At 43.6% G+C, this 12,267-nt stretch overlaps 1 protein-coding gene across 2 annotated transcripts in view; it reads right to left on the bottom strand.

The window, feature by feature from the left end:
* LOC110505833 (transmembrane protein 229b-like) overlaps nucleotides 1-3,130 on the bottom strand; it is a 39,846-nt gene extending 36,716 nt beyond the window's left edge. For both annotated transcript variants that reach the window (XM_036962929.1, XM_036962930.1), the window contains exon 1: nucleotides 2,838-3,130. The gene's annotated coding sequence lies outside the window, so the exon portion shown is untranslated. The remainder of the gene's footprint in view (nucleotides 1-2,837) is intronic.
* Nucleotides 3,131-12,267: the final 9,137 nt, after the last annotated feature.

Below are 12,267 nucleotides of genomic sequence, written 5' to 3'. Positions count from 1 at the left end.
ACAACAGCACTTCAACAACACATCAACAACAGCAATTCAACAACAGCACTTCAACAACACATCAACAACAGCAATTCAACAACAGCACTTCGACAACACATCAACAACAGCACTTCAACAACAACACATCAACAACAGCACTTCAACAACACATCAACAACAACACATCAACAACAGCACTTCAACAACACATCAACAACACAACAACAACACATCAACAACAGCACTTCAACAACACATCAACAACAGCACTTCAATAACACATCAACAACACATCAACAACAGTACTTCAACAACACATCAACAACAGCACTTCAACAACAGCACATCAATAACACAACAACAACAACACATCAACAACAGCATTTCAACAACACATCCATAACAGCACTTCAACAACACATCAACAACAGCACTTCAACAACAGCACATCAATAACACAACAACAACAACACATCAACAACAGCATTTCAACAACACATCCATAACAGCACTTCAACAACACATCAACAACAGCACATCAACACATCAACAACAGCACATCAACAACAGCACTTCAATAACACATCAACATCAACAACAACACATCAACAACAACACATCAACAACACATCAACAACAGCACTTCAACAACACATCAACAACAGCACTTCAATAACACATGAACAACAACACATCAACAACACATCAACAACACATCAACAACAGCACTTCAATAACACATGAACAACAACACATCAACAACAGCACTTCAATAACACATGAACAACAACACATCAACAACAGCACTTCAACCACATGCCCTTCATTTTGCATTTAGGCTGTACATTTTTTTTTACAAAATAACTACTTAGAGTTAAATAACAATGAAACGAAAAATGTATTATTTGCCTTTGAATTCACTTTAAGAAACATGAGTCTGGCCAGTGTTTGGTTTGAGGATCATGTGGTGAGCTAGCTATGCATGCCTAGATTGTTAATTTAGCCTAGCAGATGCTCTTATTGAACCACAGTCAACACAAATCTGTTTTGTAACAACAATAAAATAGAATGAATTAGAAAATGATAGTTGCCAAATGAAAAATAAATTACAAGTGAATACCTGATGATATGTGGTCTGCTGTGTTAATCAATGAATGGATTTTTCTCCAATTCATTGACGATCAGATACTTCAGTTGTAACTGGTTCTGTTGCTCTACATTATTACACTTGATGGAAAACTTTTCCAAACTTAGACTATCCTCTTTTTGAACATTAGCCTGTATAGAAACCACTACGTGTCTGGTGCTGCAGCATGCACTCATTAGTTTTCATGCTCTGTTGTGGTATTAAAAAAGCTTGTCTCCAGTCAAGTAAATGGATGTATAATTACATGAAATGCATTAATAAAAGGCAATTATTTTCTCGGACCGCAAATAAGATGATAGATTCATGCAGTGCTTTTATTATAATGGATATCTTTCTACCCTTGTCCTCTGTGGTCTGCGAATCCACAACCTTCTGGCTACTTTGCCATGTGATGCTTACAAAACCAAGAAGAGTTCCTAAAACGGCATACCCAAGGCTCTGGTCTGTCCTAGGAGTGAGGGTAAACCGTAGGCATGTTCTCTGCTATCCACTTTGTTTTAATTGAGGGAGCGTCCTTTTTTCTCTCCAATTGTTCAGGAAGGGTCGGGAAAATATATACTGTATTTTACTGAAGGGAGGGCCATCCATTTTAATTTCAGAGAGATACAATTTCGTCTAGGTATCCCTCATTATAAATAATGTACAGTCCCTTAGCAGACGTCTATCATTTTGCATCTATTTTAGCAGAACAAAAATAATTTTTAAATTAAAAAAAAAAAAAAAAACTTTATATGACTAAAAGAGTATGCTAAGTTTGATGTGAAAATGTGGATGCGATTTGGTTATTTGGTAGGCTACTGTGCTGTGTGGAAATTAATTCAGTAAAATGAATTACTAGCCTGTGGCCCCGCCCCCCCTCTCTCGCTCTCTTCCTCTCTCTGTGTCATTAAGTTCAGGGACCCTGAAAGACCCTGATATGTGGAGTTAAATAACTAAGCCCTCCAACCTGTGACATGGTTTATATCCATGGGATTAGGAGTCGTGGACACTCAAATTAAAAGAGGAAGAAGAAGGGTTGGCCACGACACCTTGACCGGGCTTGTGAACGAGGGGGAGGGGAGACCGCAGCATTACTGCGCGGATGCAAGATTCTCCATCTCTCCTGTCCCGGTTCTAAACGCTGCATTGGCAAACTCACAAAGCCTAGCTGTAGTGGAGGAAATGTCGATGACATGACACAAATAGGCTACGGTGGCCTACCCTACTTAGTACTCCCCCAAATCAAAATATTGATTGCTAATGATGGCTTTGTGTGCATTTATTTTAGGCTACACTACATAATGCCAATGCGACAAACTGTTCCTATAAAATCAGTGTGAGAATAAACATGTGGGAATGTTATCTGGAGGAACTGGAAATATCGGGGAAAACGCTGGTTATAATCCTTATAGATAAACATGAATAGTCTTGTTCCGTGATGATTGCAGTGTTGTAAAATAAATTGGACAGAGTAAAAAAAAATGACAGCGAACCGCGGACACAAGCTGGCCCATATTTTATTTGGCTACATTTCATTCCATTCCATTGGTTCAATATGTCACTGCTGCATACCCATATTATCCTCGGGTCGTTTTGCAAGAGGAGATTTCAGTTAAATAAATATGAATTACTGTAGTGATGAAAAAAGCAGTCTTGCACAATGTCCTGTCCGGTTTCAAGTACATTAATTTAAAGTGGAACAAAAATGATACGAACCTAAACATCTTACCGTAATATTGTCGCTGCGGTGGTCCCACCGGATGCAGCACAGCCAATAATTTATGTGATATATGGACCAACAGTCCATGCGAAGTCTCACCGTCCTGCTACCGGCGCACCGTTCCGGGTCCCTCCACTGTCCGATCCTTCACCGAGTGCAGTAGTAGCCACTAGCCAGGACAGCGGCACATGTTCAGAGACGGCTCGAGCACCGGCTCCACTCACGCGGTTCTTGCATCTTAACTCTTTCGTCACCTCAACGAACAGTGCCTTAAACAGTGAGTAGCACTTAGAGCTGGGTCTTGTTCAGTAGGGAGAAACATTTTGAAACTGAGTGAGAGTGGAAAGGGGGGATACCTAGTCAGTTGCACAACTGAATGCATTCAACAGAAATGGGTCTTCCACATTTAACCCAACCCCTCTGAATCAGAGAGATGCGGGGGCTGCTTTAATCGATATCCAAGTTATTGGCTCCCGGGGAGCAGTTATTGTTGGCGGTTAACTGCCTTGCTCATGGGAAGAACGGCAGATTTTTCCAACTTGCCGGTTCGGGGATTCGAACCAGTGACATTTCGGTTACTGGTCCGACTCTCTTAACCGCTAAAGTGCTACCGAAACTTGTCCAATTAGAACAAGTGTAGTTTCAATCTACCGTTGTGAAACGTTTTGCTCCACCGTTGTGAAACGTTTTGCTCCAGTGTGCCCTACTGAACAGGACCCAGGCCTTTCTACCCCAGGTAACCAATTTGTCATGGGATAATCAGAGGACAGAGCAGATCCTTTTTATGGCCACTAACCTCCAGGGACCCTGACCTGAGGTATTATTGATTGATATGATTTATTTAAGTGTCATACACCTACTACTAAACATAGTACCAATTTCTTTGTACTCAAAACATGTTTTTTGTTTTTTACAAATTGTGCAAATATACAATAATTGTACAGCCACAAACAGTACATTTCTCCTTCTCCTCCAGTCATTGTGAACAAACGGTGCAATCTCAAACACTGAAACAAAAGTTACACCTCTGCTCGTCCCTTAACCAGAATAATTTAGGGTTAGCACCAGAAATGAACAAAAAAAGAAAGTCTCAGATCGCCATACAGAGGGCAATAAAACACTAGATCACACCGTAGGAAAATTGTCACCTCTTCAGGCACTCTGTTGTATGTACCCGTATCTATAGCCAGAGGGAGGGTGACAGATCTGAGTTGTGCACAAACTGACCCATTGGCTTTTTGTTAGGTTCAGTTTGTTAGGTAAACCCATCTAGTACAAGGTCGGTCCCCCCTTCACCTCCAGAACAGCCTGAATGGTTGCACCTGGCCAGCAACAATGTTCAGATACGCTGTGGCGCTCAATAATTGCTCAATTTTTATCAAGTGTCCTAACGTGTGCCAGAAAAACGTTTACCACACCAGAAGGCTACACCACTGCCACGGATCAATTAACTCCTGCTGGATTCATTGCGGTTTACGCCAAACCCTGACTCTGCCATCAGCATGACGCAACAGGAACCGGGATTCGTCTGCCCAGGAGATATTTTTCCACTCAGCCTGTCTAAAAATACAACACCGCCCATTTAAGACAAAAAAAAAGCTCTTTATCTGACAAGCTTTTCAAAGATGTCTAGAAATGTATGTCACTCCCCTACTGCTGACTACAAATGATTTATAACATGGGGCTAACAACTCACTAAACAGCAAAGGATATGAACAAAATGTGCACATGCAGCTCTCGCATTGATCTCAAAACACAAAGGGAAAGGGGGATACCTTGGTTGCGGTCCAAACACTTAAAAGACACACCCTCGTCTTATCCTTTTTATTTCACCTTTATTTAACCAGGTAGGCCAGTTGAGAACAAGTTCTCATTTACAACTGCGACCTGGCCAAGATAAAGCAAAGCAGTGCGACACAAACAACACAGAGTTACACATGGAATAAACAAACATACAGTCAAAAACACAATAGAAAAGTCTATATACAGTGTGTGCAAATGAAGTAAGATTAAGGAGGTAAGGCAATAAATAGGCCATAGTGGCAAAATAATTACAATTTAGCAATTAAACACTGGAGTGATAGATGTGCAGAAGATGAATGTGCAAGTAGAGATACTGGGGTACAACGGAGAAAAAAAAAAACAATATGGGGATGAGGTAGTTGGGTGGGCTATTTACAGGTGCAATGATCTGTAAGCTGCTCTGACAGCTGATGCTTAAAGTTAGTGAGGGAGATATGAGTCTCCAGCTTCAGTGATTTTTGCAATTCGTTCCAGTCATTGGCAGCAGAGAACTGGAAGGAAAAATGGCCAAAGAGGAGTTGGCTTTGGGGGTGACCAGTGAAATATACTTGCTGGAGCGCGTGCTACGGGTGGGTGTTGCTATGGTGACCAGTGAGCTGAGATAAGGCGGGGCTTTACCTAGCAAAGACTTAGACCTGGAGCCAGTGGGTTTGGCGACGAATATGAAGCGAGGGCCAGCCGACGAGAGCATACAGGTCACAGTGGTGGGTAATATATGGGGCTTTGGTGACAAAGCGGATGGCACTGTGATAGACTGCATCCAATTTGCTGAGTAGAGTGTTGGAGGCTATTTTGTATATGACATCGGTCGATGAAGGTCGATGTCGAAGGCCAGGTCGATGAAGACGTCTGCACAGTATTGTCTTTTATCGATGGTTATGATATCGTTTAGGACCTTGAGCGTGGCTGAGGTGCACCCCTGACCACCTCGGTTTCGTCTCTGGAGGCATCAGTTAACCTAGGTGTGGTCTCTGCATGTGTGGGGGGTCGGACGAAAGAGCTATCTAAGGCATTTTGAGCGGGACTGAGGGCTCTACAGTGAAATTAAACAAAAACTAGCCAAGACAGCAGTAGACAAGGCATATTGGCATTTGAGAGAGGCATAAAACAATCGCAGGTGTTGAACAGGAGAGCTAAGACAACAACGGGTAAATGGTGATGAATGGGCAGGGCGGGTCAGTTAGGTACATACAGGACCTGAGTGAGAGGCTGGGGCCTACAGGTAAATGGTGATGAATGGGCAGGGCGGGTCAGTTAGGTACATACAGGACCTGAGTTCGAGGCTGGGGCCTACAGGTAAATGGTGATGAATGGGCAGGGCGGGTCAGTTAGGTACATACAGGACCTGAGTTCGAGGCTGGGGCTGGCAGGTAAATGGTGATGAATGGGCAGGGCGTGTCAGTTAGGTACATACAGGACCTGAGTTCGAGGCTGGGGCCTACAGGTAAATGGTGATGAATGGGCAGGGCGGGTCAGTTAGGTACATACAGGACCTGAGTTCGAGGCTGGGGCCTACAGGTAAATGGTGATGAATGGGCAGGGCGGGTCAGTTAGGTACATACAGGACCTGAGTTCGAGGCTGGGGCCGGCAGGTAAATGGTGATGAATGGGCAGGGCGGGTCAGTTAGGTACATACAGGACCTGAGTTCGAGGCTGGGGCCGGCAGGTAAATGGTGATGAATGGGCAGGGCGGGTCAGTTAGGTACATACAGGACCTGAGTGAGAGGCTGGGGCTGGCAGGTAAATGGTGATGAATGGGCAGGGCGTGTCAGTTAGGTACATACAGGACCTGAGTTCGAGGCTGGGGCTGGCAGGTAAATGGTGATGAATGGGCAGGGCGGGTCAGTTAGGTACATACAGGACCTGAGTTCGAGGCTGGGGCTGGCAGGTAAACAAAACAAGGTACCATGTTATTGAAACATTCCAGGGGGGATCAGCTGTGTAGCTGACTGATCATAGGGTCAAAAGAGCAGCAATAGGTGAGTCAGGGTGCTGTTCAGTAGCCACTACTACGCTAGGCGAGCAGGGGACACAACGTTCAGAAAAGCTAGCGGGTCGGGGCTAGTAGATGGTTCTTCGGCGATATCGTAACAGAATAGCCTGTTGAGACCACATCGGGCGATCACGTCAGTGGTACAGTTGTGATGGATCGGCGGGGCTCCGTGTTGACAATAAAGGAATCCGGTGATATGGTAGAGAGAAGCAGTCCGAGATGCTCTGGGTAAATAACGCGCTGTGCAGACTGGCAGGTCATTGTCCGAGCTAAGGCTGGCTGAAGCCGGGGGGAAAAGGCGAGGACTGCTAGCCGTGGCTAACAAAGACTAGCAGCTGGTTAGCTGGCTAGCTCCTGATTGAAGTTCCAGTTATAAGGAATAAAAATAGCAGAACCGAGGCGTGTTGCAGGAAAGTATATTTAGTTTGTAGATAGAAAGAGAGATTAAGATATATAGGAAAAAGACAGGCTATTTACATGGGATAAGACAAAGCAAGGGAAGTAAGGCCCTCAGCCCTCATTTTTGTCGCCGGCTTCGCAAGTGTATAAGTATGTTCACTCTGGGGCCTCATAATTAAAATCGGAACGATTGTACATCCGCTAAGAAAAGTCAGTGAAAACTTAAAAACAACATCAATGGAGAAGTCAACATACAAGTCAAAAAGAAGGTTAGACATTGTGTTACTTATGCACATGATGGCACAACCCCATCTAAGTAGACATGCAATCATAAATATATTTTTTTTTTAACCTTTATTTAAATAGGCAAGTCAGTTAAGAACAAATTCTTATTTTCAATGATGGCCTAGGAACAGTGGGTTAACTGCCTGTTCAGGGGCAGAACAACAGATTTGTACTTTGTCAGCTCGGGGATTCGAACTTGCAACCTTTCGGTTACTAGTCCAACGCTCTAACCATTAGGCTACCCTGCCGCCAGTAGCGCATATAAAGCACCCACAAGTTACCGGTGGCTGAAAACACAATCATCACCGGATGAACGAGTGACGAATTTCCAGCTAATGGTGGTCCATTTAAAAATTATTCCTGGCGCCTTCGCCCCTTTCCCTGCAAGTGTATACGCGTCACAAGAGTCATGAGACGTCATCAGAAGTGTCCACTTAAGTTGAGGGGATAGGGTGTGTCTTTTAAGTTTTTGGACCGTAGCCTCGTCAGTTGTACAACTGAATGCCTTCAACTGAAATGTGTCTTCCACATTTAACCCCTCTGAATCAGAGAGGTGCGGGTGGCTGCCTTAATCGACATCCACGTCTTCTGCCCCTGGGCAAGACAGTTAACCCACTGTTCTCCTTGTGCCGAAGACATGGATATCGATTAAGGCAGCCCCCCGCACCTCTCTGATTCAGAGGGGTTGGGTTAAATGCGGAAGCGCATCTACTCACGACCGCTAATGCTGTAAACACAGGCCAGTGTAAAGTAAATGGCACAGATCATATATAGGAACTTTCTATTTGCATATAGGCCTGCTGCAGCTCTGATTGGTTATGCTGCACCAGTCTGTGTAGAGTACTGGCTGAGTAGTTTGTGTCAATGCAATAGAATCCTTCTCCGATGCGTTCTGCCTACAACCAAATTCTGTTGCATAGTTTGTTTTGTTTCGGTATGTTGTATTTAAAGTGGCTAATATTGAGTGTTACGATTGGCAGACTAAAGGGAAACGTTGATAGTGTTAACAGGGAAAACTATAGAAGAGTGGTCACCAACCTTTTCTGAGTCAAAATGCAAGCCGAGATATACCACTCAGATGATTTTTCAACATGATTTAAAAAACGTAAACCTACGCAACATTAACCAATTAAAACAGTACTGTAACAATGAGGAATGTGCAGTAAGCTATAGGTCCAATACATTACCACCCCATATTGGCTATGCTTGAATTGCCCTGCCAATGCATTGTTGTTCGTGCCATAATTATTGTTTTTTAAATCTAAATTTGATGTAGACTGTATGATCACACCGGTAATATATCAGTTATTGTATTACTTGTGAAGCACAGCTGAGTGAGCATACATTTACATAATTAGCTTTGTATTTTTATTTTACTAGGCTGATGGTGCCTGTATCTGATGGTCAGTATCAGCGAATGATTTCATGGCTTTAGAAGCTTCTGATGTACCTGTGGATACATTTCAAGGCCTACCTTCAAACTCAGTGCCTCTTTGCTTGACATCATGGGAAAATCAAAAGTAATCAGCCAAGACCTCAGAAAAAAAATTGTAGACCACAAGTCTGGTTCATCCTTGGGAGCAATTTCCAAATGCCTGAAGGTACCACGTTAATCTGTACAAACAATAGTACGGAAGTATAAACACCATGGGATCACGCAGCCGCCATACCACTCAGGAAGGAGATGCGTTCTGTCTCCTAGAGATCAAATCATCATCATATCCTTAGAAAGCATGAGCTCTTGAGTTGGGAAAATCTTGTGCAATACACCGACACGTCTTGTATTCAAGATCCTTAATGGCCTGGCTCCCCCTCCACTCAATATTTTTGTTAAACAGAAAACCCAGACATATGGCAGCAGATCCACAAGGTCTGCCATGAGAGGTGACTGTATAGTTCCCCTAAGGAAAAGCACCTTTAGTAAATCTGCATTCTCTGTGAGAGCTTCCCATGTCTGGAATACACTGCCATCAGACACACATAACTGCACCACATACCACACTTTCACAAAATGCTTGAAGACATGGCTAAAGGTCAATCAGATTTGTGAACATAATCCCTAGCTGTGTGTTGCCGCTTTCCATGTTGTCTGTTGTCTGTAGCTTGTGAGGTGTGGAAACACTTTGTTGCTTTTATGAATTTTGTCTTGCTGCTTTTTATTTTATGTTGCTCTGTCTGTATGCTGCGTCTTGCTTGTCCTATGTTGCTCTGTCTGTATGCTATGTCTTGCTTGTCCTATGTTGCTATGTCTGTATGCTATGTCTTGCTTGTCCTATGTTGCTATGTCTGTATGCTATGTCTTGCTTGTCCTATGTTGCTATGTCTTGCTTGTTCTATGCTGCTATTGTCTATATTGTAATTGTTTTTAATAACCTGCCCAGGGACTGCGGTTGAAAATTAGCCGGCTGGCTAAAACCGGCACTTTTACTGAAACGTTGATTAATGTGCACTGTCCCTGTAAAAATAAAAAATTAACTCAAACTCAAATCAAATGTATTAATATAGCCCTTCGTACATCAGCTGATATCTCAAAGTGCTGTACAGAAACCCAGCCTAAAACCCCAAACAGCAAGCAATGCAGGTGTTGAAGCACGGTGGCTAGGAAAAACTCCCTAGAAAGGCCAAAACCTTGGAAGAAACCTAGAGAGGAACCAGGCAATGAGGGGTGGACAGTCCTCTTCTGGCTGTGCCGGGTGGAGATTATAACAGAACATGGCCAAGATGTTCAAATGTTCATAAATGACCAGCATGGTCAAATAATAGGTCTGGGACAGGTAGCACGTCCGGTGAACAGGTCAGGAATCCATAGCCGCAGGCAGAACAGTTGAAACTGGAGCAACGGCACGGCCAGGTGGACTGGGGACAGCAAGGAGTCATTGTGCCAGATAGTCCTGAGGCATGGTCCTAGGGCTCAGGTCCTCAGAGAGAGAGAAAGAGAGAGCATACTTACATTCACACAGGACACTGGATAAGACAGGAGAAGTACTCCAGATATAGCAAACTGACCCTAGCCCCCCGACACATAAACTACTGCAGCATAAATACTGGAGGCTGAGACAGGAGGGGTCAGGAGACACTGTGGCCCCATCTGATGATACCCCCAGACAGGGCCAAACAGGAAGGATATAACCCCACCAACTTTGCCAAAGCACAGCCCCCACACCACTAGAGGATCTTCAACCACCAACTTACCATCCTTGGACAAGGCCGAGTATAGCCCACAAAGATCTCCGCCACCGCACAACCCAAGGGTTTTTTTTCACATACTTTTTGGTGTGAAAAGTGCAAATCAATCCCAGAACAGCAAAGGACCTTGTGAAATGCTGGAGGAAACAGGTACAAAATCATCTATATCCACAGTAAAACAAGTCCTATATCGACATAACCTGAAAGGCCGCTCAGCAAGGAAGAAGCCACTGCTCCAAAACCACCTTTAAAAAGCCAGACTACGGTTTGCAACTGCACATGTGGACAAAGACCATACTTTTTGGAGAAATGTCCCCTGGTCTGATGAAACAAAAATAGAACTGTTTGGCCATAATGACCATTGTTATGTTTGGAGGAAAAAGGGCTGAAGAACACCATCTCAACCGTGAAGCACTGGGGTGGCAGCATCATGTTGTGGGGGTGCTTTGCTGCAGGAGGGACTGGTGCACTTCACAAAATAGATGGCATCATGAGGGAAGAACAATTATGTGGATATATTGAAGCAACATCTCAAAACAAGTTAAAGCTTGGTCACAAATGGGTCTTCCAAATGGACAATGACGGCAAGCATACTTCCAAAGTTGTGGTAAAATGGCTTAAGGACAACAAAGTCAAGGTATTGGAGTGGCCATCACAATGCCCTGACCTCAATCCTATAGAACATTTCTGGGCAGAACTGAAAAAGCGTGTGCGAGCAAGGAGGCCTACAAACCTGACTCAGTTACACCAGCTCTGTCAGGAGGAATGGGTCAAAATTCACCCAACTTATTGTGGGAAGGATGTGGAAGGCTAACCGAAACGTTTGACCCAAGTTAAACAATTTAAAGACAATGCTACCAAAAACGAATTGAGTGTATGTAAACTTCTGACCCACTGAAAATGTGATGAAAGAAATAAAAGCTGAAATAAATAATTCTCTCTACTATTATCCTGACATTTCAAATTCTTAAAATAAAGTGGTGACCCTAACTGACCTAAGACAGGGAATTTTTGCAAGGATTAAATGTCAGGAATTGTGAAAAACTGAGTTTAAATTTATTTGGCTAAGGTGTATGTAAACTTCTGACTTCAACTGTATTCCACGTTTGGCTCCTGAGTGGCGCAGCGATCTAAGGCACTGCATCTCAGTGCTAGAGGCTTAACTACAGACCCTGGTTCAATTCCAGGCTGTATCACAACCGGACGTGATTGGGAGTCCCATAGGGCGGCACACAATTGGCCCAGCGTCATCCGGGTTATGGTTTGGCCGGGGTAGGTCGTCATTGTAAATAACAATTTATTCTTAAACTTGCCTAGTTAAATAAAGGTTTTAAAAAAAGTCAACTTGGACTCGGCCTTAGCATTGATTTGACTTCACCAGGTAAAAACAAGCTCTTATGGAATTGACCCATACCCTGAACCTGACATACAGCCTGGTCTCTAAAAAAATCTGTCATCAACAGAACCTGCGTGACCTGGAAGTGGTTTAGGAGAGAGGGGGCAGGGTAAAATCTCTAGCTGTCATATTTCTGTTAACACAAGCATTGACATCACCACCACTAATAGCACCTCATATAGGGATGCGTCCCAAATGTCATCATATTCCATATATAGTACACTACTTTTGACCAGAACCCTGTGAGCCCTATATAGTGTACTACTTTTGACCAGAGCCATGGTCAAAACGAGTGCACTATATAGGGTTTAGGGTGCCATTTGGGACACTATATAGCAGTTCCAGAACCAGAACAGTAATCCCACACAAGGCAAAAA

This window comes from Oncorhynchus mykiss, chromosome 25, assembly GCF_013265735.2.
Source record: "Oncorhynchus mykiss isolate Arlee chromosome 25, USDA_OmykA_1.1, whole genome shotgun sequence".
Lineage (NCBI taxonomy): Eukaryota > Metazoa > Chordata > Actinopteri > Salmoniformes > Salmonidae > Oncorhynchus > Oncorhynchus mykiss.
The sequence above is the reverse complement of the archived record's forward strand: the minus strand, read 5'-3'. Positions and strand labels throughout refer to the sequence as shown.